Raw genomic sequence first — 27824 nt, forward strand, 5'->3', positions numbered from 1 at the left:
GATGTACTATTACGGGATAGACTTTCATGATCTATCTCCGAATTCTTTCATCACATCTCGGCGTTCATCGTCGTGTGTGAGGCCTTCCTCCGCATTCAACCCCACTTCGGGCTGTGGCTCAAGGTCTTCAACGTGAAGCCGAAGGTGGTGGATGGCCAGCACGCGGAGTGCGGAGGAGCCATGGTGAGTAAGCTATCCAATGTCTCCTGGACGAAAGGCACTTTCGTGGAGACTGTCAAGGAATGGCAGAAACAATGGTTCTACATTACAGAACCCCACGGCACCAACTGGACCACGGCTGCCGAATTCAACCCCGGTGCCCCAATGCGGCTCACCTCCTGGGTCGAGAAGAGCCCGAACTTGTGTTCGTCAGACGAGCTGATAGCGCTGCAGACGCGCATTCAAAGCATGGTGGAAAAGGATGTCAAACTTGTCGATATAATCCAGGTGATGCTAGTTCGCCGGATTCTTCCGTGCCAAAGCCGAAGCCCCCCTCTATGGAATTTCAATCCGAAGAAGCACCATACTCTGAAGAGGATCTTCGAGACCACTCACGAAGGCGCCTCGAAGTTCCTCTTTAAGGGCAACGAGAAGCCGCCGGCCATGGATTCAGACCGCGGACACGACATTAACCATCTCGCTAGTGAGGTATGTTATTTTTAACGCATCCCCTACTTGCCTGTTTCGAGGATGATGTCTGAGCTTTTAACATTGCTTCTTCAGGACTGGATGGAGAGGGCGAAGCGGATCCAGTGTCCGGCTCCGCTGCCTGAAGAACGAGTCATCCCGCATTTAGCGAAGATGCTGGTGCCGGCACCCTATAAGGCGCCGGACAAGATGGCCAAGGGGGCCAAAAGCGCCCCCCGTCGCAAGGGCGCTTCTGACCAGACGTCCGAAGACGAAGAGACCCATTCCTCCATCCCTGAGGACGACGACGAGGAAGAGGAGGAGGAGGAGGAGAACAACCCTCCCCCTGAGGAGGGAAAGAGGAAGAGGACGGCTTCCACGAATCTGGAGGTGGGAACGCCCAAGAAGGGGAAGAGTGCCCTTGTGGTCAACACCGCGCGGGACGTTGGCAGCAGTCCGGAGCGACACCCCCGCACTAAGCCCCGGGCCGCATCGTAAGTGCTAAGACTCGTACATGCCCATAGATCTAACCTTTCCTCCTTGTCGTATGATCAATCATGCTATTATAGTCCAGCTCACGACAGCTCCCAGCGATCCTCATCAAGAGGTTCGTTGGACCCAAGGGAGATGGCCAGCGAGACACCGCCAGCCGCTTACTCTCCCAAGGCCAAAGGGGACGACGAGGTGCTCTCCCAACGAACCTTCTCAGGCCGGGGAGAGTCTCGAGAAGCGCCCGAAGGCGAAGCCCCCGTCGCCGGACCAGGGGGAACCAATCCCTCGGGAGACTGGGGAGGAGGGCCGTACTCAGTTCGGCCATCAACCGGACTTGATTCCAGTGACCAATACGGCTCCAGAATCCGGCACGCAAACTCCTTCGAAAGTGGGGGGTATGCCTATTCCACCGGTGACCCCTGTCCAACCAGGGGCACCAGATGATCTGCTGGAAGTGCTACGAGGCGCTTCCATTGTGGATGAGCATCTTGTTCTTATGGGCACGGTGATTGAAAGGGTTAAGTCTGCCAAGAGCGGACTAACCGAAGCCTGCAGCAGCCTGCTGGCAGGTTTTGAGGTAAGCGACGCAAAAAGAGAACATCCCCATATAGACAGTAGCCCCTGAGACACTGTCCGGTGTTCGGAAAGAAAAGCCGGAGAGGGGATCATTCCTTTATCGCAGGGAACTAACTAAATTTGTCTGGAATGCGATTGCAGGCGTCACTGCTAGCCGCGAGCTCACGTGTTGTTGAAGTCTCTGAACTTAAGAGGAGACTAGAGCAGGCTGAGGATCTCGGCCAGGTGAAGAGGCAGCTCCAGGAGAATCAAGGTATGTAATAACCCAGGAAGTATTTGAAAAGAGTGGGATGATATGTATTGACCGAAGTCTCTTGATATAAATAGGGGCAACGACCGAGGTCGAGGCCCTGAAAAAGGCCCTGGGCGAAGCCGAGGAGAAGGCCGTCAAGGAGCAGGCTGCCCATAAGAAGCTCAAGGCCCGGGTCGGCGAGGTCCAACAAGAGCTCCGTGACGCGGTGAAGAAGTGTGAGACCTTGAAGCGTGACGCGTCAGCTAAAGAGGCCGAACTCTTCAAGGCTCGTCAGAGCGCGGAGACGGCCCAGAACGAGGCCCAGGGCGCCCTCCAAGAGGTCCAGGAGGCGAGGAAGATTGCGGCGGGTAAGGCATTCAGTATGCAAAGCAAATACGCGAAGAGGAAGTATCTTTTACTAACCCGGATTCAGAGTTCTCCAGGGGCTTTTGCTGATTTGCCGCGCAGTGTGTCCGACGCCGTACAGTTCTTCCGAGCCGAAGAAGGGAGTTCTATGGAGAAGCTATTCTGGTCACAATATCTTGTGCCAGAGCATCCCGTGTCCTTCACCGATCAACTAAAACAGCTGGTGGAGCTGCATAGGGTGGCCGAACTAGCCATGAAGGGTTTGATAATCTGGCTATGGCCAGCCGAAGCTATGCCCGGCAGCTACTTCGGACTCGTGAGGTGGATGGTGGACGCCTATCCTTGGCTGGATATCGTCAAGCGATCGGCCTGTATTGAGGGTGCTCGTATGGCCTTTGCCCGTTGCAAGATGAGGTGGGCGAAGATGAACGCCGTCGAGCGGGCCCGAGGGCCGCCAAAGGGCAAGGAGCACCGCACACCCAAGCACTATTTCGCGGATGTCCTGGAGAGGTCTCGCATTGTAGCAGCGCAGTGTGGACAGGACATTATTTTCGAATGAATACACTCGTGTTGTCTTTGCCTTGTATGATGAAACAAAGTCAGTTTGTAATATAATTTTTGTTATGTTTTAATTTTTTCCTCCTGTGCAGCCGTGTTTTATGGAATCTGAGGGTTGGCCAATCGTCGGCTTCTACCCCCACGTAGGTAGTATGGGGGTGTTCGGGATGGAATCTAAACAATCTTGATCCAATTGTATGGTCCTTGAAGGAGTTGTTTAGCGCAACGAACCAGGCAATCGGACTATGCGGCTTAAACGCCCTCACTTAGCCATAGGAGTTTACAATAAAACATGGGACAATTGCATTTTTACCCCTAGTTGGTTCCTACCCACGGGTTTTGCCCTTACTTTTCGAGCTTGCTCAGTTTTGCCCTTACTTTTTCCGTCGAGGTCCCTCGAATGCCCTTTCACCGGTTGACCAAAACTTTGAAAATTCATAACTAATTCATATGAACTCAGAAAAATGCAAATAAGATATCAAAATGTTCAGATAAACATTACCTTTATGTGCATATCATTTGCATTCAGGACAAAAGCACCCTTTAAACTACCTAAGGTAATTAATGTTATTAACATTATTAAAAATAAAAAGGTATAAACAATATATTTTCATGAATAAAAATTACATGCAAATGTAGGTGATGTTTTCTGAACATCCTGATATCTTATTTGCATTTTTCTCAGTTCGTATCATCCTGTTAAGAATGTTCTAGCAACTTTGACCATTATTTGGAAAATTCATAACAAGTTGATACGAACTCAGAAAAATGCAAATAAGATATCAGGATGTTCAGAAAACATCACCTACATTTGCATGTAATTTTTATTCATGAAAAAAAATATTGTTTATACCTTTTTATTTTTAATAATGTTAATAACATTAATTATCTTAGGTAGTTTAAATGGTGCTTTTGTCCTGAATGCAAATGATATGCACATAAAGGTAATGTTTATCTGAACATTTTGATATCTTATTTGCATTTTTCTGAGTTAATATGAATTAGTTATGAATTTTCAAAGTTTTGGTCAAACGGTCAAAGGGCATTCGAGGGACCTCGACGGAAAAAGTAAGGGCAAAACTGAGCAAGCTCGAAAAGTAAGGGCAAAACCCGTGGGTAGGAACCAACTAGGGGTAAAAATGCAATTGTCCCATAAAACATAGGCACAGCCCCTAGTTTTCGAACCAGAGTGCTATGAGCGTCTGATCAGGAAGTACCGATCCTTCACATAATGCGGGAGAAATCTCCAACGATTTGTAACCTCCGAACAGCTGACCGGCTCTCGCCACATCATGACAGTCAGTTTTCGGCTTTCTCTACTGAGGTGCTCCTTTGGATAAACCAGGGCACAATCGCAGTAGCTCTCCCTTTACTACCTTAGCCGATATAGCGGAACGTAAGGTAGCAAGCACAGGAGCCGGGCAACCCAACTATTGACCAAAGACATGATTCGGAGCCAATGCATATAATGCTAAATTCGGGGTGCCGAACTATACTATAGAAGTGTTCGAACTTTGTTGCCGTATTGTGGGGTGCCTGGGAGCCCCTGACAAATATGAAACGTACCAAAGTGTACGGGTGCTAGAAAATGAATTGTTAACGAAAAACAAAAAGAAAGTAGAGGTGATATCTTGGGCCCTGAAACTTGAGACACGAACTGTTTCCATTATAATTTGGTTAATGCGGCAAAGCGCATTAATACAAATAGTGTGATAAGCAACCGGCTATTTAACATGCCATTACCAGAGGCGAGCTGCGTGTGGGTCATGACAGCAGGTAGAGTGGCTTCTAGAACTTCCCCTATACGTTTGTGCTTCTTGCCATCCTGGTGTTTTTATCCTTTTACAGGACTGATAATTAGGCCGTCCAAGAAGGACTATGTAAAACAAACCTGGAAAAGGAAAAATAAAATAGTAAAAGTATATGTGTGTCCGGGATCGGTCAAGCCGAACTTTGGATCACAAGATTTCTGTGCCTCCGTCAATGCCCATGGAATTTTGAGTGCGTAATTATGAACGCGTGGTACGAATGCCACTGCCTGATCGGGGCTGGGACGGAGGCCAAATTGCTAGTCGAGCTCTTGATGAGCCGCGCTGTCCTGGTGCAGCATAGTCCGGACCCTCTTTACGATGTCCCGGGGCTCGGCAACCGGATTAGGGTTCTGCTTGAGAAGGCCGCTTTGTACTTCTGCTGCTAGGGCGGCGGTGTCCTCCTCTGTTCGGAGGGAGCGTTCCGTGTTTCCGTTGACCGTTATGACGCCGCGTGGACCGGGCATCTTGAGTTTAAGATAATCATAGTGCGGCACCGCATTGAACCGAGCGAATGCCGTTCGTCCGAGCAGTGCGTGATAACCACTGCGAAATGGGACGATGTCGAAGATTAACTCCTCGCTTCGGAAGTTGTCGGGGGATCCAAAGACAACCTCTAGTGTGATTGAGCCCGCACAGCGGGCCTCTACACCTGGTATGACTCCTTTGAAGGTAGTCTTCGTTGGCTTGGTCCTTGATGGATTAATGCCCATTTTGCGTACTGTGTCTTGATAGAGCAGATTGAGGCTGCTGTTGGGGAACGTAGTAATTTCAAAAATTTCGTACGCACACGCAAGATCATGGTGATGCATAGCAACGAGAGGGGAGAGTGTTGTCCACGTACCCTCGTAGACCGAAAGCGAAAGCGTTAACACAACACGGTTGATGTAGTCGTACGTCTTCACGATCCGACCGATCAAGTACCGAACGCACGGCACCTCCGAGTTCAGCACACGTTCAGCTCGATGACGTCCCTCGAACTCCGATCCAGCCGAGTGTTGAGGGAGAGTTTCGTCAGCACGACGGCGTGGTGACAATGTTGATGTTCTACCGACGCAGGGCTTCGCCCAAGCACCGCTACGATATTATCGAGGTGTAATATGGTGGAGGGGGGCACCGCACACGGCTAAAAGATCGTTGATCAATTGTGTCTAGAGAGGTGCCCCCTGCCCCCGTATATAAAGGAGCAAGGGGGAGGCCGCCGGCCAAGGGAGGAGAGGCGCGCCAGGAGGAGTCCTACTCCTACCGGGAGTAGGACTCCCCCCCTTTTCCATGTTGGACTAGGAGAGGAAGGGGGAAAAGGTGGAGGGGAGGAAGGAAGGGGGGGCGTCGCCCCTCAGACTGGAGGGGAGGGGCGCGCGGCCCTGCCCTGGCCTCCTCTGCTCTCTTCCACCTAGGCGCACTAAGGTCCATTAAGTTACCAGGGGGTTCCGGTAACCTCCCGGTACTCCGAAAAAATCCCGATTTCACCCGGAACACTTCCGATGTCCAAACATAGGCTTCCAATATATCAATCTTTATGTCTCGACCATTTCGAGACTCCTCGTCATGTCCGTGATCACATCCGGGACTCCGAACAACCTTTGGTACATCAAAACATATAAACTCATAATATAACTATCATCGTAACGTTAAGCGTGCGGACCCTACGGGTTCGAGAACTATGTAGACATGACCGAGACACCTCTCCGGTCAATAACCAATAGCGGAACCTGGATGCTCATATTGGTTCCTACATATTCTACAAAGATCTTTATCGGTCAGACCGCATAACAACATACGTTGTTCCCTTTGTCATCGGTATGTTACTTGCCCGAGATTCGATCGTCGGTATCTCGATACCTAGTTCAATCTTGTTACCGGCAAGTCTCTTTACTCGTTCCGTAATACATCATCCCTCAACTAACTCATTAGTCACAATGCTTGCAAGGCTTATAGTGATGTGTATTACTGAGTGGGCCCAGAGATACCTCTCCGACAATCGGAGTGACAAATCCTAATCTCGAAATACGCCAACCCAACAAGTACCTTTGGAGACACCTGTAGAGCACCTTTATAATCACCCAGTTACGTTGTGACGTTTGGTAGCACACAAAGTGTTCCTCCGGTAAACGGGAGTTGCATAATCTCATAGTCATAGGAACATGTATAAGTCATGAAGAAAGCAATAGCAACATACTAAACGATCGAGTGCTAAGCTAACGGAATGGGTCAAGTCAATCACATCATTCTCCTAATGATGTGATCCCGTTAATCAAATGACAACTCATGTCTATGGCTAGGAAACATAACCATCTTTGATCAACGAGCTAGTCAAGTAGAGGCATACTAGTGACACTCTGTTTGTCTATGTATTCACACATGTATTATGTTTCCGGTTAATACAATTCTAGCATGAATAATAAACATTTATCATGATATAAGGAAATAAATAATAACTTTATTATTGCCCCTAGGGCATATTTCCTTCAGTCTCCCACTTGCACTAGAGTCAATAATCTAGATTACACAGTAATGATTCTTACACCCATGGAGTCTTGGTGCTGATCATGTTTTGCTCGTGGAAGAGGCTTAGTCAACGGCTCTGCAACATTCAGATCCGTATGTATCTTGCAAATTTCTATGTCTCCCACCTGGACTAAATCCCGGATGGAATTGAAGCATCTTTTGATGTGCTTGGTTCTTTTGTGAAATCTGGATTCCTTTGCTAAGGCAATTGCACCAGTATTGTCACAAAAGATTTTCATTGGTCCCGATGCACTAGGTATGACACCTAGATCGGATATGAACTCCTTCATCAAGACTCCTTCATTCGCTACTTCCGAAGCAGCTATGTACTCCGCTTCACACGTAGACCCCGCCACGACACTTTGCTTAGAACTGCACCAACTGACAGCTCCACCGTTCAATGTACACACGTATCCGGTTTGCGATTTAGAATCATCCGGATCAGTGTCAAAGCTTGCATCAACGTAACCATTTACGATGAGCTCTTTGTCACCTCCATAAACGAGAAACATATCCTTAGTCCTTTTCAGGTATTTCAGGATGTTCTTGACCGCTGTCCAGTGATCCACTCCTGGATTACTTTGGTACCTCCCTGCTAAACTTATAGCAAGGCACACATCAGGTCTGGTACACAGCATTGCATACATGATAGAGCCTATGGCTGAAGCATAGGGAACATATTTCATCTTCTCTCTATCTTCTGCAGTGGTCGGGCATTGAGTCTTACTCAATCTCACACCTTGTAGTACAGGCAAGAACCCTTTCTTTGCTTGATCCATTTTGAACTTCTTCAAAACTTTGTCAAGGTATGTGCTTTGTGAAAGTCCAATTAAGCGTCTTGATCTATTTCTATAGATCTGGATGCCTAATATATATGCAGCTTCACCGATATCTTTCATTGAAAAACTCTTATTCAAGTATCCCTTTATGCTATCCAGAAATTCTATATCATTTCCAATCAGCAATATGTCATCCACATATAATATCAAAAATGCTACTGAGCTCCCACTCACTTTCTTGTAAATACAGGCTTCTCCAAAAGTCTGTATAAAACCAAATGCTTTGATCACACTATCAAAGCGTTTATTCCAACTCCGAGAGGCTTGCACCAGTCCATAAATGGATCGCTGGAGCTTGCACACTTTGTTAGCTCCCTTTGGATCGACAAAACCTTCCGGTTGCATCATATACAACTCTTCTTCCAGAAATCCATTCAGGAATGCAGTTTTGACATCCATTTGCCAAATTTCATAATCATAAAATGCAGCAATTGCGAACATGATTCGGACAGACTCGAGCATCGCTACGGGTGAGAAAGTTTCGTCGTAGTCAATCCCTTGAACTTGTTGAAAACCTTTCGCAACAAGTCGAGCTTTATAGACAGTAACATTACCGTCAGCGTCAGTCTTCTTGAAGATCCATTTATTTTCAATGGCTTGCCGATCATCGGGCAAGTCAACCAAAGTCCATACTTTGTTCTCATACATGGATCCCATCTCGGATTTCATGGCCTCAAGCCATTTTGCGGAATCTGGGCTCACCATCGCTTCTTCATAGTTCGTAGGTTCGTCATGGTCTAGTAACATAACCTCCAGAATAGGATTACCGTACCAGTCTGGTGCGGATCTTAATCTGGTTGACCTACGAGGTTCAGTAATAACTTGATCTGAAGTTTCATGATTATTATCATTAACTTCCTCACTAATTGGTGTAGGCGTCGTAGAAACGGATTTCTATGATGATCTACTTTCCAATAAGGGAGCAGGTACAGTTACCTCATCAAGTTCTACTTGCCTCCCACTCACTTCTTTCGAGAGAAACTCCTTTTCTAGAAAGGATCCATTCTTAGCAACGAATGTCTTGCCTTCGGATCTGTGATAGAAGGTGTACCCAACAGTCTCCTTTGGGTATCCTATGAAAACACATTTCTCCGATTTAGGTTCGAGCTTATCAGGTTGAAGTTTCTTCACATAAGCATCGCAACCCCAAACTTTAAGATACGACAACTTTGGTTTCTTGCCAAACCATAGTTCATAAGGTGTCGTTTCAACGGATTTTGATGGTGCCCTATTTAGAGTGAATGCAGCCGTCTCTAAAGCATAACCCCAAAATGATAGCGGTAAATCAGTAAGAGACATCATAGATCACACCATATCTAGTAAAGTACGATTACGACGTTCGGACACACCATTACGTTGTGGTGTTCCGGGTGGCGTGAGTTGCGAAACTATTCCGCATTGTTTCAAATGTAGGCCAAACTCGTAACTCAAATATTCTCCTCCACGATCTGATCGTAGAAACTTTATTTTCTTGTTACGATGATCTTCAACTTCGCTCTGAAATTCTTTGAACTTTTCAAATGTTTCAGACTTATGTTTCATTAAGTAGATATACCCATATCTGCTCAAATCATCTGTGAAGGTGAGAAAATAATGATATCCGCCACGAGCCTCAATATTCATCGGACCACATACATCTATATGAATGATTTCCAACAAATCAGTTGCTCTCTCCATAGTTCCGGAGAACGGTGTTTTAGTCATCTTGCCCATGAGACACGGTTCGCAAGTACCAAGTGATTCATAATCAAGTGATTCCAAAAGTCCATCATTATGGAGTTTCTTCATGCGCTTTACACCGATATGACCTAAACGGCAGTGCCACAAATAAGTTGCACTATCATTATCAACTCTGCATCTTTTGGCTTCGACATTATGAATATGTGTGTCACTACTATCGAGATTCATTAAAAATAGACCACTCTTCAAGGGTGCATGACCATAAAAGATATTACTCATATAAATAGAACAACCATTATTCTCTGATTTAAACGAATAACCGTCTCGCATCAAACAAGATCCAGATATAATGTTCATGCTCAACGCTGGCACCAAATAACAATTATTTAGGTCTAATACTAATCCCGGAGGTAGATGTAAAGGTAGCGTGCCGACGGCGATCACATCGACTTTGGAACCATTTCCCACGCGCATCGTCACCTCGTCCTTAACCAATCTTCGCTTAATCCGTAGCCCCTGTTTCGAGTTGCAAATATTAGCAACAGAACCAGTATCAAATACCCAGGTGCTACTGCGAGCATTAGTAAGGTACACATCAATAACATGTATATCACATATACCTTTGTTCACCTTGCCATCCTTCTTATCCGCCAAATACTTGGGGCAGTTCCGCTTCCAGTGACCAGTCTGCTTGCAGTAGAAGCACTCAGTCTCAGGCTTAGGTCCAGACTTGGGTTTCTTCTCCCGAACATCAACTTGCTTGCTGTTCTTCTTGAAGTTCCCCTTCTTCTTCCCTTTGCCCTTTTTCTTGAAACTAGTGGTCTTATTGACCATCAACACTTGATGCTCCTTTTTGATTTCTACCTCCGCTGCCTTTAGCATTGCGAAGAGCTCGGGAATTTTCTTATTCATCCCTTGCATGTTATAGTTCATCATGAAGCTCTTGTAGCTTGGTGGCAGTGATTGAAGAATTCTGTCAATGACGCTATCATCCAGAAGATTAACTCCCAGTTGAATCAAGTGATTATTATACCCAGACATTTTGAGTATATGCTCACTGACAGAACTATTCTCTTCCATCTTGCAGCTGTAGAACTTATTGGAGACTTTATATCTCTCAATCCGGGCATTTGCTTGAAATATTAACTTCAACTCCTGGAACATCTCATATGCTCCATGACGTTCAAAACGTCGTTGAAGACCCGGTTCTAAGCCGTAAAGCATGGCACACTGAACTATCGAGTAGTCATCAGCTTTGCTCTGCCAGACGTTCATAACTTCTGGTGTTGCTCTTGCAGCAGGCCTGGCACCCAGCGGTGCTTCCAGGACGTAATTTTTCTGTGCAGCAATGAGGATAATCCTCAAGTTACGGACCCAGTCCGTATAATTGCTACGATCATCTTTCAACTTTTCTTTCTCAAGGAACGCATTAAAATTCAACGGAACAACAGCACGGGCCATCTATTTACAATTAACATAGACAAGCAAGATACTATCAGGTACTAAGTTCATGATAAATTTAAGTTCTATTAATCATATTATTTAAGAACTCCCACTTAGGTAGACATCTCTCTAATCATATAAGTGATTACGTGATCCAAATCAACTAAACCATAACCGATCATCACGTGAAATGGAGTAGTTTTCAATGGTAAACATCACTATGTTGATCATATCTACTATATGATTCACGCTCGACCTTTCGGTCTCACTGTTCCGAGGCCATATCTGCATATGCTAGGCTCGTCAAGTTTAACCTGAGTATTCCGTGTGTGCAACTGTTTTGCACCCGTTGTATTTGAACGTAGAGCCTATCACACCCGATCATCACGTGGTGTCTCAGCACGAAGAACTTTCGCAACGGTGCATACTCAGGGAGAACACTTTTATCTTGAAATTTTAGTGAGAGATCATCTTATAATGCTACCGTCAATCAAAGCAAGATAAGATGCATAAAAGATAAACATCACATGCAATCAATATAAGTGATATGATATGGCCATCATCATCTTGTGCTTGTGATCTCCATCTCCGAAGCACCATCATGATCACCATCGTCACCGGCGCGACACCTTGATCTCCATCGTAGCATCGTTGTCGTCTCGCCAACTATTTCTTTTACGACTATCGCTACCGCTTAGTGATAAAGTAAAACAATTACATGGCGATTGCATTGCATACAATAAAGCGACAACCATATGGCTCCTGCCAGTTGCCGATAACTCGGTTACAAAACATGATCATCTCATACAATAAAATATAGCATCATGTCTTGACCATATCACATCACAACATGCCCTGCAAAAACAATTTAGACGTCCTCTACTTTGTTGTTGCAAGTTTTACGGGGCTGCTACGGGCTTAGCAAGAACCGTTCTTACCTACGCATCAAAACCACAACGATAGTTTGTCAAGTTGGTGTTGTTTTAACCTTCGCAAGGACCGGGCGTAGCCACACTCGGTTCAACTAAAGTGAGAGAGACAGACACCCGCCAGTCACCTTTAAGCAACGAATGCTCGCAACGGTGAAACCAGTCTCGCGTAAGCGTACGCGTAATGTCGGTCCGGGCCGCTTCATCTCACAATACCGCCGAACCAAAGTATGACATGCTGGTAAGCAGTATGACTTATATCGCCCACAACTCACTTGTGTTCTACTCCTGCATATAACATCAACGCATAAAACCAGGCTCGGATGCCACTGTTGGGGAACGTAGTAATTTCAAAAATTTCCTACGCACACGCAAGATCATGGTGATGCATAGCAACGAGAGGGGAGAGTGTTGTCCACGTACCCTCGTAGACCGAAAGCGGAAGCGTTAACACAACGCGGTTGATGTAGTCGTACGTCTTCACGATCCGACCGATCAAGTACCGAACGCACGACACCTCCGAGTTCAGCACACGTTCAGCTCGATGACGTCCCTCGAACTCCGATCCAGCCGAGTGTTGAGGGAGAGTTTCGTCAGCACGACGGCGTGGTGACAATGTTGATGTTCTACCGACGCAGGGCCTCGCCTAAGCACCGCTATGATATTATCGAGGTGTAATATGGTGGAGGGGGGCACCGCACACGGCTAAAAGATCGTTGATCAATTGTGTCTAGAGAGGTGCCCCCTGCCCCCGTATATAAAGGAGCAAGGGGGAGGCCGCCGGCCAAGGGAGGAGAGGCGCGCCAGGAGGAGTCCTACTCCTACCGGGAGTATAGGACTCCCCCCCTTTTCCATGTTGGACTAGGAGAGGAAGGGGGAAAAGGTGGAGGGGAGGAAGGGGGGCGCCGCCCCCCTCTCCTTGTCCTATTCAGACTGGGGGGGAGGGGCGCGCGGCCCTGCCCTGGCCTCCTCTCCTCTCTTCCACCTAGGCCCACTAAGGCCCATTAAGTTACCGGGGGGTTCCCGTAACCTCCCGGTACTCCGAAAAAATCCCGATTTCACCCGGAACACTTCCGATGTCCAAACATAGGCTTCCAATATATCAATCTTTATGTCTTGACCATTTCGAGACTCCTCGTCATGTCCGTGATCACATCCGGGACTCCGAACGACCTTCGGTACATCAAAACATATAAACTCATAATATAACTGTCATCGTAACGTTAAGCGTGCGGACCCTACGGGTTCGAGAACTATGTAGACATGACCAAGACACCTCTCCGGTCAATAACCAATAGCGGAACCTGGATGCTCATATTGGTTCCTACATATTCTACGAAGATCTTTATCGGTCAGACCGCATAACAACATACGTTGTTCCCTTTGTCATCGGTATGTTACTTGCCCGAGATTCGATCGTCGGTATCTCGATACCTAGTTGAATCTCGTTACCGGCAAGTCTCTTTACTCGTTCCGTAATACATCATCCCGCAACTAACTCATTAGTCACAATGCTTGCAAGGCTTATAGTGATGTATATTACTGAGTGGGCCCAGAGATACCTCTCCGACAATCGGAGTGACAAATCCTAATCTCGATATACGCCAACCCAACAAGTACCTTTGGAGACACCTGTAGAGCACCTTTATAATCACCCAGTTACGTTGTGACGTTTGGTAGCACACAAAGTGTTCCTCCGGTAAACGGGAGTTGCATAATCTCATAGTCATAGGAACATGTATAAGTAATGAAGAAAGCAATAGCAACATACTAAACGATCGAGTGCTAAGCTGACAGAATGGGTCAAGTCAATCACATCATTCTCCTAATGATGTGATCCCGTTAATCAAATGACAACTCTGTCTATGGCTAGGAAACATAACCATCTTTGATCAACGAGCTAGTCAAGTAGAGGCATACTAGTGACACTCTGTTTGTCTATGTATTCACACATGTATTATGTTTCCGGTTAATACAATTCTAGCATGAATAATAAACATTTATCATGATATAAGGAAATAAATAATAACTTTATTATTGCCTCTAGGGCATATTTCCTTCAGCTGCTACCACCGTCCATGAGGACTCTCGTAAGGTGGAATCCGTCAATGATTCGGTCCAGGACTAGGGCGGCTGATCCGCCATGCCGGATATTGGTCGGATGATCCCGACGATCAAAAGTGGTCGGGCATGATGACCATGGATTGAATTTAGGGGTGACTGGCTCTATTGCATAGACGTCCCTTAGTGCGTGTTTCCGCTCCTTTTTGGGGATGTGTGTAACATATATCATGTTTACTGTTTTCACTTGAGGGGGAAACTTCTTTTGTCCCCCTGTGTTCGGTTGCCGGGGCTCCTCGTCGTCAGGGGCGGAGCTGGAGCTAATCTTACCCTGATGCACCACTTAACCATGGGGAAAAGTTTCAAGCATGGATGTTGCATTTCATAGCTTGTAATACGGATTACTAAACATAATAGAAGTCTATTTATAAAAACAAAATGCAATAGTCAAACTGCTTAATATAATGCTAAACAAATGATAAAATTACTTGAAAAGGTCTAGCATTCTCAAATTAAAACACATCATCACATATCAAGGTTCATTAATCTAAATAAAATATAAAAACTAGAATCAAATTTTCAAGTAGAACATAATAAAATGCACAAATCAAAGTACTTAAATTTGCTAAAATTTTAAAAATTACCTTTAGTATAATCTAGTCCTCCAAGCCATGAAATACCCAACCACGTGATCATTGATGACATTTTCCGTTTCTTCTTTCTCCACATAACAAATAACATCATCACTTAATACTCTATCAATCTCCTTTTGCCAGGATCACATTGAATCTCCTCCTCCCAATTCATGCCTTCTGGAGCATCTTGTAATGGTGCATTTCTTTTTAGAAGAAATTGTCAATTATCTGCATTTAACAAATAAAATTTACAAATGAGATGTCAAAAATTGTGAAGCCAATGAAGTATATGTAATTACAAGTAAAAACATTAGCTAATGCCGGACGTTTTGCCCAAACACAAAGAATTAAATATAATATAATAAGGTTTCATCCGCTAACCATAATTTCACACATACAATTGTCGCAACCTAAAAAATATTTAGGACAAACAACAGAGAAAAGAGTTAAATTCGAACCAAGAGATGACTGTAATCTAGACAAAATAAATAAATAAAAGCACATTGCTATAAGAGGAAGAGAAATTTACGATGCGGCACGTGGTCGCTGCAGCATTAAGAGTCAGGCAAGGCGGCCGCTGTTGCGTGTACGTTCGGATCGATTAGGAACAGATCCGTGCTGCCGACTGCTTCAAATCGTTAGCACTGGATGTTGCAGCGCGTACGTTCGGATCTATCAGGAACGGATCCGTGCTGTCTCAAATCTTTCGGAACTGATTGATTTGAATCTGATTGATCGTATCGTCGCCGCGCTCGGGGCAGAACAGGAGATGAGGAGATGGGATTTGTTTTTTTTCGAGTGGAAGACGCGGGATGAATAGCTGGCTTCGTGCGTGCACTTTTTTGTTATTTCAGAGAAAGGCTTCGTGCATGCGTCAAGGCAAGGCCTGCGAGCGTGTATACGTGAGACGTGGGCTGCGGTAGCGGAGCACCCTCGTGCATCTGGTTCAAAGCGGGTCCTGTACCACTGTTCCTAGCCCACCTTGATGCACCGGGCCAAATACCTGATATTTAGCACTAATTTTTTTCCAGACCCTGTAGCCTATGCCACAGGCTCAGCCCAAAGAGCTCCGCCCCTGCTCGTCGTCATCCTTGCTTTGTGATCCCTTTTTCCTGTTCTCGGCATTTAATTTGCCGGCCTGTTTAAAAACCCAACAGTCTATGTTGATATGATTGGCTAGTTTTTCTGGGGTGCCATGTATCTGGCACGGGCGATTGAGTACGTGGTCAAGGCTGGATGGCCCCTGATTGTTTCTTTTGTATGGTTTCTTCCGCTGGTTGGACTTGGAGCCACTGAATCCGGTGTTAACTGTAGTGTCGTCGGTAGATTGCATGCTTAGCTTGCAAACCTTTCAAATTTGGAGTACCTTGATCTCTCATACACACAGTTCTCTGGTAGATTGCCTGCTCAGTTTGCAAACCTTTCAAATTTAGAGTATCTGGATCTCTCATTCACATCCCTGCACGGGTCTAATGGTTGCGCTCCAGAGTTCTCGTCTTGTAAAAACTTGAGACTTCTCGATCTCAGTGGCACACCATTGTCTGGTAGACTGCCTCCTCAGTTTTTCAACCTTCCAAAGTTGGAGTATCTCGGCCTCTCCGACACTAGCATGTCGGGTATACTGCCACCTCAGCTTGGAAACCTTTCAAACCTGCGAGACCTTGAGCTCAGTTCCATGCAAGATATACACATATCAGATATCTCATGGTTAACTCATCTCCATTTCCTGGAATATGTTGACATGAGTTATATGAATCTCAGCAGTGCGGAAATGTTCCTCGTGGCCAACAAAATCCCATCTCTGAAGGCCCTTATTCTTGTCAATTGCTCACTTCCAAATGCCAACCAGTTGCTTACGCACGTAAACCTCACAAAACTAGAGCAGCTTGATCTCTCCAGTAACTATTTGGGCCACCGAATTGAAACATGTTGGTTCTGGAACCTAACAAGCATCAAGGAACTAACACTCGATTCAACCTATCTTTATGGTCCATTCCCTGATGTGCTAGGAGGTATGATTTCTCTCCAGCGGCTGGAATTTACCAACAATGGTAATTCAGCCACAATGACGGTGGACTTGAAAAATCTATGTGATTTAGAGTTCCTAAAGCTCGATGGGAGTCTTGCATCTGGGAACCTGACAGACTTTGTAATGAAACTGCCACAATGTTCGTCCAGCAAATTGCAGATGTTGAGCTCAAATCACAACAATATGGCAGGAATGCTGCCAAATATGGTGGGGCACTTCACCAACCTGGAGTACCTTTACCTTTATAATAACGGCATTACTGGAGCTATACCAACTGGGTTAGTGAATTGTACTAGTTTGCAATCAGTTTCTCTAAGTTTGAACCAACTAAGTGGGCAGATACCAACATTGCCGAGAAGCCTCACTAATGTGGACTTATCCATGAACAGCTTGTCAGGACCTTTGCCATCAGATTTTGTAGCTCCAGACCTTACAGTACTAAGTCTATCCTCCAATTACATCACTGGTCACGTTCCTAGACATATTTGCAAGTTGCAAAACCTAGTTTTCTTGGATTTGTCCCGGAATAGGTTTGTGGGAGAATTTCCCAGGTGTTCTTCAATGCCAAACTTGGCATTCCTATACTTAAGTAACAATAACTTCTCCGGAAATTTCCCGCCATTGCTCCAAAAATGCTCACAATTGACTTTCCTTGATCTTGCAATGAACAAGTTCGATGGAGCACTACCAGTATGGATCGGAGACCTAGTGAACTTGCGGTTTCTGCAGCTAAACCATAACATGTTCCATGGGGATATTCCAGCTAACATCACAAGTCTTGTACTACTTCAACAATTCAGTTTAGCGAGCAACAATATATCAGGATCAATTCCATCGGCCTTGTCAAAATTAATAGCTATGACCCTGAAACATCCGCCGAGACTTGAATCACGGTGGTTTGAAGGCACTAGTTCACTGCCGCTGCTTGTGGATATTTTGCTTGTGGTGATGAAGCAGCAAGAACTTAAGTTTAGCGGTGATGCAGTCATTGACATGGTCAGCATTGATTTATCTCTCAACTACTTGACCGGTGAAATTCCAGATGAGATAACTTCTCTAAACGGACTGTTGAGTTTGAATTTATCATGGAATCACCTGAGCCAGAAAATTCCTTCGAAGATTGGGGATATGAAATCACTGGAATCGCTTGACTTGTCAAGGAACAATATCTCCGATGAAGTCCCAACGAGCCTCTCAGATTTGACATATCTAAGCTCCTTGGACTTGTCATACAACAATCTTGCAGGAAGAATTCCAACAGGCCGTCAACTGGACACTCTGTACGCAGAAGATCCGTCCATGTACGATGGCAACAGTCGCCTTTGCGGGCTTCATCTTCAAAGGAATTGCCTAGGCAACAGTCCACCAGGGCATAGGAATCAGCAGAAAAGTGTAAGTGCTTATGACCCAGTGATGTTCTTCTACATTGGGCTAATGTCTGGCTTTGTGGTCGGACTATGGCTTGTGTTCTGTGCTTTCCTGTTCAAAAGGGCATGGAGATATGCCTATTTTCGCATCTTCGACGAGCTATGTGACAAGTTGTACGAGTTTGTTGTTGTTACTTGGGGCCGGATAAACACCAAGGCGACTGCAAGTTGAGTGATGTGCTAATCGAGTAATGCCGGTGGCACTCTATTGCTCTGCTCCATGGATATAACGTGAAGAAGTATTTAGCAGCTTGTACAAGTGTGTGTTTCTGTCTATATAATTGTGATATGAACTTTTTTTTCTGATGCAAGTAACTGTTATTGCTTTGTACTCGTTGGTGATGACGAACCCGGCACGTGATTTTGTTTTGCAACTCTGTTTTGTTTCATGTCGACAGTTGATGGTTTGTAATACTGAACTGCACTAGCAGAGTGGCCTGTACACTTTTGAGCATCTTGATATATTGTATTTGAGCGCGTTAAGCATACGAATTTTCTGGTTATTTTGCTAATTCTCAGCTGGCTAATTCTAATAGATCTCAATTGTCTTAAAAGATGCATTCTAAAATGCTGTTTGGAAGTGTACAACTTTAGCAAAAACAAATTTGTTTGTTTCAAGCGACTGTCTAATCTTGGCATAGGGTGTGCATCAGGAAAGCGCTTACCCACGAGCAAACAGAGGCGATGGCTTGTGTATCTTGTATCGCTGATGTCTCCGGAAGCACGAAGCACCGCCGCACCGTCGAGCTTTTCTCCATCTAGAACCCCGAGGGCATGTCCAGACTCCAGGCGGTGCTGGTTGCTGGTGACGGGTTCCCACACCAAGAGAAGCCGGGGTCGGAGGCGAGGCTGCGCCAGAACTTGCAGACGGAGGAGGCGCGGGGGACGGAGGAGGGCTGCGGGGGTAGGCGAAGGAGGGAGGATCTCGGGGAGCAGGTCCTCGTCTCATCGTCCAGCGGCGCCGCCGCCGACGACGGAGGTGGAGGCTCCTCATTGGGATTGCGTTGGACTTGTTTTTTTAGACAATCTTTGCGTTTTTTTTTTTGAGGGGCTCTTGCGTTGGACTAGTGGCACCCGTGCGAGAGTGGCAGGCCCAATGTGGGAAAACACGTTGATGTTGTGAGCCCAAAACGCACCATGAGAAGCCCATGATGAGTGTAACTGTTTTATAGCAGTTTTTCTGTTTACATGGACCAAGCTTTCCATTACAAAACGTGCCGAACATGTACAACATATCGTAGCAAGCTTGTATGGGGTCCACCACGACACGAAACGCTAAGGGGTAGGAAGCGATCGCCAGGGCGATTGTGCGACTATGCTAGGGTTAGGGTCTTGCTGCTCGGGGGTGGTTAGAATCGGGACGAGATCGGGACGGCGACGGCGCTCTACCGGACTCGGGCCTGCGAGTTTGTGATCTCTGTCGTGGAGCGGTGCTATGGCAGGGACTACAGATCGGAAGGAGGCGGCGGCATCTGGCAAATCCATGACCACCCCTTCGACGAAGGCGACATCGACGCAGGCGAAGAAGGATGGTGGGTCTGCTAGCGGGGGATCCTCCAAGTCCCTTGTTGAGAGCAAAACCCCGGATCCGGCCGCGAGTCTTTCAGCAAGGTTAGGAGGCATGGTGTTGATGGACAAGGAGGTAGAAGGTTTTGTGTTTGAAGATCCAAACCCTCCTGTTCGCAAACTTCACCGGTGGTCTGCTGTGGGTAAGGTATGCTCTCCCAGGCCGACGAAGATGAGTGTTGTTGAGAAAACCATGCCGAGGGCGTGGGGATTTCATCGTGAGGCAAAGTTTGCTGAGATTGGCCCGAATATATTTGATGTTCACTTTGGCAGCGAGGGAGATTGGAGACATGTGCTGCAGAACGGGCCATGGAAATTTGACTTCAGTACTCTCATCATGAAGGATTATGAGGGTGATAAGAGACCGTCTGAGATGGTTTTCGACAAAATTGATGTATGGGTTAGGGTTACGGATCTGCCGCCCGATAAGAGAACTGAAGCATTTGGTCGTGCCCTAGGTAATTGGTTGGGGGAGATTGTGAGAGTAGATGTGGACAAACAGGGTTTTGGAAGAGGACAACACTTGCGGGTCAGAGCAAAGATCCCTGTGAGGGAACCACTGGTGCATGGATTTTATTTGAGGAAGAAAAAAGAGGATGAGGAGAAAACGTGGTTTGATTTCCATTATGAAAAAGTACTACACTTTTGTTTTGAATGTGGTAGGCTGGTGCATAACAATGGAGGGTGTGATCCACCCGTTGACTCTTCACAGCAATGGGGTGGATGGCTAAGAGCATCACCAGGAAGGAACACATCAAATAGGGAGGGATCGATGGATGCAGCAGGAAGCAGCAACAACAGTATGAGCAGCGCCCACATTGTTGAGGCGTATGCCAGACACTATGGTCATCCGAAGGTGCGAGAGATGCCCACTAAGCGCAACTTAAACTCTGAATTCTCGCGTACGTCTGACTCCCGCACTGGCGGAGGCAGCCGTATCCTTAGAGATGAAGTAAACAGCCCCAAGAAGGATAGTGGAAGGCATGTGAACAACAAGGAACATGATCTGTGTGATGACCTAGAGGAGCTTCGCGAGCAGGACCTCAGGAACAAGCTCATGGAAAATAGCCAGCAGAGGATGACCGGCAGATAGAAAGAGAAAGGAAGGGAAAGGACAAGGTGCACTACCAGCGAGGGGCGCATGCAGGCGGGGCGGGTCGGGTTTATCCACTGGGAAACCCGATATGCATGAAACCCGTGAGAGGCGCCGGGGCTACTATGTACGTAGGCCGAGGGAAGAATGGGGGGGGGAGATATTGAAATGATTCTTATGACAGAATGGCATATGATAGTAGGAAGAGGCGCCCAGCACAGGTGTGGGTACCCAAGGGCGAACTTGACAGGCAGGGGGATGGTGATGGTTTTATCCGTGATACGAGGCAAAAGACTAATTCAGTGTTTAACCGCATCTCAGAGCACAAGACTTCAGCGACGGACCCTGGTGCTCAGGGCCGCCGAGATCAATGAATCTCTTTACCTGGAACTGTCGAGGATTGGGGTTGGACTCGACAGTTGGCGAGCTTCGATACCTGATTAGGTCCTACAACCCATCGGTGGTAGTTCTATGTGAGACGAAGAAGAGGGCAAGTGCTATGGAGAAAATCAAATGGAGTTTAGGGTTCAGGAATGGTGTAGCTGTTGATTGTGTGGGTCAAAGTGGAGGCTTGGCTTTGTGCTACCTCTTGAGCACTGCGTTGGTTTTTCCTTGAAGAGGAAAGGGTGATGCAGTAAAGTAGCGTAAGTATTTCCCTTAGTTTTTGAAAACCAAGGTATCAATCCAGTAGGAGGCCACGCACGAGTCCCTCGCACCTCCACAAAAATACTCGCAACCAACGCACTAAGGGGTTGTCAATCCCTTCGCGGTCACTTATGAGAGGGAGATCTGATAGATATGATAAGATAATATTTTTGGTATTTTTATGATAAAGATGCAAAGTAAAGAAAGCAAAATAAAAACGGCGACAGAAAAAGCTTGTTGTCGGGAGATTAAATATGATGGAAAATAGACCCGGGGGCCATAGGTTTCACTAGTGGCTTCTCTCGAGAGCATAAGTATTACGGTGGGTAAACAAATTACTGTTGAGCAATTGACAGAATTGAGCATAGTTATGAGAATATCTAGGTATGATCATGTATATAGGCATCATGTCCGCAACAAGTAGACCGACTCCTGCCTGCATCTACTACTATTACTCCACACATCGACCGCTATCCAGCATGCATCTAGAGTATTAAGTTCAAAAGAACAGAGTAACGCTTTAAGTAAGATGACATGATGTAGAGGGATAGATTCATGCAATATGATATAAACCCCATCTTGTTATCCTCGATGGCAACAATACAATACGTGCCTTGCTGCCCCTACTGTCACTGGGAAAGGACACCGCAAAATTGAACCCAAAGCTAAGCACTTCTCCCATTGCAAGAAAGATCAATCTAGTAGGCCAAACCAAACTGATAATTCGAAGAGACTTGCAAAGATAACCAATCATACATAAAAGAATTCAGAGAAGATTCAAATATTGTTCATAGATAAACTTGATCATCAACCCACAATTCATCGGTCTCAACAAACACACCGCAAAAGAAGATTACATCGCATACATCTCCACAAAAGAGGGGGAGAACATTGTATTGAGATCCAAAAAGAGAGAAGAAGCTATCTAGCTAATAACTATGGGCCCGAAGGTCTGAGGTAAACTACTCACACATCATCGGAGAGGCTATGGTGTTGATGTAGAAGCCATCCGTGATCGATGCCCCCTCCGGCGGAGCTCCGGAAAAGGCCCCAAGATGGGATCTCACGGGTACAGAAGGTTGCGGCGGTGGAATTAGGTTTTTGGCTCCGTATCTGGTAGTTTGGGGGTACGTAGGTATATATAGGAGGAAGAAGTACGTCGGTGGACCAACATGGGCCCCACGAGGGTGGAGGGTGCGCCCAGGGGGTAGGCGCGCCCCCCTACCTCGTGCCTTCCTGGTTGATTTCTTGACGTAGGGTCCAAGTCCTCTGGATCACGTTCGTTCCAAAAATCACGTTCCCGAAGGTTTCACTCCGTTTGGACTCCGTTTGATATTCTTTTTCTGCGAAACTCTGAAATAGGCAAAAAAAATAGCAATTCTGGGCTGGGCCTTCGGTTAATAGGTTAGTCCCAAAAATAATATAAAAGTGTATAATGAAGCCCAATAATGTCCAAAACAGAATATAATATGGCATGGAACAATAAAAAAATTATAGATACGTTGGAGACGTATCAAGCATCCCCAAGCTAAATTCCTGCTCGTCCTCGAGTAGATAAATGATAAAAACAGATTTTTTGATGTGGAATGCTACTTGGCATAATTTCAATGTAATTCTCTTAATTGTGGTATGAATATTCAGATCCGAAAGATTCAAGACAAAAGTTTAATATTGACATAAAAATAATAATACTTCAAGCATACTAACTAAGCAATTATGTCTTCTCAAAATAACATGGCCAAAGAAAGTTATCCCTACAAAATCATATAGTCTGGCTATGCTCCATCTTCACCACACAAAGTATTTAAATCATGCACAACCCCGATGACAAGCCAAGCAATTGTTTCATAATTTTGATGTTCTCAAACTTTTTCAATCTTCACGCAATACATGAGCGTGAGCCATGGACATAGCACTATATGTGCAATAGAATGGTGGTTGTGGAGAATACAAAAAAGGAGAAGATAGTCTCACATCAACTAGGCGTATCAACGGGCTATGGAGATACCCATTAATAGATATCAATGTGAGTGAGTAGGGATTGCCATGCAACGGACGCATCCAACTCGCTTGCTCACGAAGACCTAGGGCATTTTGAGGAAGCCCATCATTGGAATATACAAGCCAAGTTCTATAATGAAAATTTCCCACTAGTATATGAAAGTGATATCATAGGAGACTCTCTATCATGAAGATCATGGTGCTACTTTGAAGCACAAGTGTGGTAAAAGGATAGTAACATTGTCCCTTCTCTCTTTTTCTCTCATATTTTTTTATTTGGGCCTTTCCTCTTATTTTTTTTATGGCCTCTTTTTTATTTTATTTTATTTAGTCCGGAGTCTCATCCCGACTTATGGAGGAGTCATAGTCTCCATCATCCTTTCCTCACTTGGGACAATGCTCTAAAAATGATGATCATGACACTTCTATTTACTTACAACTTCAACAATTACAACTCAATACTTAGAACAAAATATGACTCTATGTGAATGCCTCCGGCGGTGTATCGGGATATGCAATGAATCAAGAGTGACATGTATGAAAGAATTATGAACGGTGGCTTTGCCACAAATACGATGTCAACTACATGATCATGCGAAGCAATTTGACAATGATGGAGCGTGTCATAATAAACGGAACGGTGGTAAGTTGCATGGCAATATATCTCGGAATGGCTATGGAAATGCCATGATAGGTAGGTATGGTGGCTGTTTTGAGGAAGGTATATGGTGGGTGTATGATACCTGCGAAAAGTGTGCGGTATTAGAGAGGCTAGCAATGGTGGAAGGAAGAAAAATGTGTATAATCCATGGACTCAACATTAGTCATAAAGAACTCATATATTTATTGCAAAAAACTACAAGTTATCAAAGCAAAGTATTACGCGCATGCTCCTAGGGGGATAGATTGGTAGGAGAAGACCATCGCTCGTCCCCGACCGCCACTCATAAGGAAGACAATCAATAAATAAATCATGCTCCGACTTCATCACATAACGGTTCACCATACGTGCATGCTACGGGAATCACAAAATTTAACACAAGTATTTCTCAAATTCAAAACTACTCAACTAGCATGACTCTAATATCACCATCTCCATATCTCAAAACAATTATCAAGTATCTAACTTCTCATAGTATTCAACACACTCATAAGAATATATTTTTTATTAATCTTAAATGCCTATCATAATTGAAGCAAATTACCATGCTGTTTTGTAGGACTCTCAAAATAATCTAAGTGAAGCATGAGAGAACAATAGTTTCTATAAAACAAATGCACCACCGTGCTCTAAAAGATATAAGTGAAGAACTAGTGCAAAAACTATATAACTCAAAAGATATAAGTGAAGCACATAGAGTATTCTAACAATTTCTGAATCATGTGTGTCTCTCCCAAAGGGTGTGTACAGCAAGGATGATTGTGGCAAACTAACAAACAAAGACTCAACTAATACAAGACGCTCCAAGCAAAACACATATCATGTGGTGAATAAAAATATAGTTCCAAGTAAAGTTATCGATGGAAGTAGACAAAAAGAGGGGATGCCTTCCGGGGCATCCCCAAGCTTTGGCTTTTAGGTATCCTTAGATTATCTTGGGGTGCTATGGGCATCCCCAAGCATAGGCTCTTGCCACTCCTTGTTCCATAATCCATCAAATCTTTTACCCAAAACTTGAAAACTTCACAACACAAAATTGGTATGTTGACTTTTGCGTAGACTCCTCGGCAACGACGCTAGAAATCCTTCTTGCTACCTCTTGAGCAATGCGTTGGTTTTCCCTTGAAGAGGAAAGGGTGATGCAGTAAAGTAGCATAAGTATTTCCCTCAGTTTTTGAGAACCAAGGTATCAATCCAGTAGGAGGCCACGCACGAGTCCCTCGCACCTACACAAACAAATAAATCCTCGCAACCAACGCACTAAGGGGTTGTCAATCCCTTCGCGGTCACTTACGAGAGTGAGATCTGATAGATATGATAAGATATTATTTTTGATATTTTTATGATAAAGATGCAAAGTAAAGAAAGCAAAATAAAAATGGCGAAAGAAATAGCCTGTTGTCGGGAGATTAAATATGATGGAAAATAGACCGGGGGGCCATAGGTTTCACTAGTGGCTTCTCTCAAGAGCATAAGTATTACGGTGGGTAAAAAAATTACTGTTGAGAAATTGACAGAATTGAGCATAGTTATGAGAATATCTAGTTATGATCATGTATATAGGCATCACGTCCGCAACAAGTAGACCGACTCCTGCCTGCATCTACTACTATTACTCCACGCATCGACCGCTATCCAGCATGCATCTAGAGTATTAAGTTCAAAAGAACAGAGTAACACTTTAAGTAAGATGACATGATGTAGAGGGATAGATTCATGCAATATGATATAAACCCCATCTTGTTATCCTCGATGGCAACAATACAATACGTGCCTTGCTGCCCCTACTGTCACTGGGAAAGGACACCGCAAGATTGAACCCAAAGCTAAGCACTTCTCCCATTGCAAAAAAGATCAATCTAGTAGGCCAAACCAAACTGGTAATTCGAAGAGACTTGCAAAGATAACCAATCATACATAAAAGAATTCAGAGAAGATTCAAATATTGTTCATAGATAAACTTGATTATAAACCCACAATTCATCGGTCTCAACAGACACACCGCAAAAGAAGATTACATCGAATAGATCTCCACAAGAGAGGGGGAGAACATTGTATTGAGATCCAAAAAGAGAGAAGAAGCCATCTAGCTAATAACTATGGACCCGAAGGTCCGAGGTAAACTGCTCACACATCATCGGAGAGGCTATGGTGTTGATGTAGAAGCCCTCCGTGATCGATGCCCCCTCCGGCGGAGCTCCGGAAAAGGCCCCAAGATGGGATCTCACGGGTACAGAAGGTTGCGGCGGTGGAATTAGTTTTTTGGCTCCGTATCTGGTAGTTTGGGGGTACGTAGGTATATATAGGAGGAAAAAGTACGTCGGTGGAGCAACGTGGGCCCCACGAGGGTGGAGGGCACGCCCGGGGGGTAGGCGCGCCCCCCTACCTCGTGCCTTCCTGGTTGATTTCTTGACGTAGGGTCCAAGTCCTCTGGATCACGTTCGTTCCGAAAATCACGTTCCCGAAGGTTTCATTCCGTTTGGACTCCGTTTGATATTCTTTTTCTGCGAAACTCTGAAATAGGCAAAAAATAGCAATTCTGGGCTTGGCCTTCGGTTAATAGGTTAGTCCCAAAAATAATATAAAAGTGTATAATCAAGCCCAATAATGTCCAAAACAGAATATAATATAGCATGGAACAATAAAAAATTATAGATACATTGGAGACGTATCACTTTGTGGTGGAGAGATAATGTTAGTGTCACTGTTTGGCCCTGGAGCCAATATTTCATTGATGCAAAGTTGGTGTGGGAAGGGAAGATCTGTAGATTCACTGGTTTCTACGGAGAGTCATGCAGAGAGCAGAGAAAGAAGTCCTGGGATGCAATTCGCTATCTTCGTGCTCAGGACAATCTACCATGGATTTGCATTGGTGACTATAATGAAGCTATGTTCCAGTCCGACCAACGAGGGGGCAATCCAAGGAGTTTTTTACAGATGGAAGATTTTCGTGACTGTTTGGCTGACTGTGGCCTTGCGGACTTGGGCTACTCGGGGTACCAATACACTTGGGAGAATAAGAGAGAGGGGGATGAGAACGTGCAAGTGAGACTGGATCGGTCAACATGCAATGATGGTTTTCTGGAGCTATTCCCGGAGACCTCGGTGGAAAATATTATGACTGAAGAATCGGATCACCAAGCTTTACTGGTCCGGGCTTTGGAGACGGCTCTAGGCTCAGATCATAGAGGGGAGAGACCATTCCGGTTCGAAGAGGCATGGACGAGGCATGACAAATGTGACGAGATGGTGAAGGAAGCGTGGGAGACGTCGGCCACGGGCGACAACAACTTGGCCGGAGTTTGCCAAAGATTGGGAGCCACTATGGGCAGCATGAGGAGATGGGCGCGAGAAGTGTTTGGCTCGATACGAAGGCAGATCGCGAGACTGAAAACCCAGCTGACGGAGGCGAAAGAGCGTGCTGTACATAGTGGCTATCAACAAGAAATTAAGGAGATTGAGGAGCAACTGCGTGAGATTTATGAGAGAGAGGAAGTGTTCTATAGGCAGAGATCCAGAGTCGATTGGCTGCAGGCAGGCGACCAGAACACAAAATACTTCCAAAATAGAGCATCACATCGTAAGAGAAAGAACACAGTTAGAGTGCTCCAGCGCCAGGACGGGTCGCGTTGCATGGTGAACGAAGAG

At 45.4% G+C, this 27824-nt stretch overlaps 1 pseudogene; it reads left to right on the plus strand.

Annotated features, from left to right (window-relative positions):
- Positions 1–1824: 1824 nt before the first annotated feature.
- LOC123142331 (LRR receptor-like serine/threonine-protein kinase FLS2) lies at positions 1825–18382 on the plus strand (annotated as a pseudogene).
- Positions 18383–27824: the final 9442 nt, after the last annotated feature.

This window comes from Triticum aestivum, chromosome 6D, assembly GCF_018294505.1.
Source record: "Triticum aestivum cultivar Chinese Spring chromosome 6D, IWGSC CS RefSeq v2.1, whole genome shotgun sequence".
Lineage (NCBI taxonomy): Eukaryota > Viridiplantae > Streptophyta > Magnoliopsida > Poales > Poaceae > Triticum > Triticum aestivum.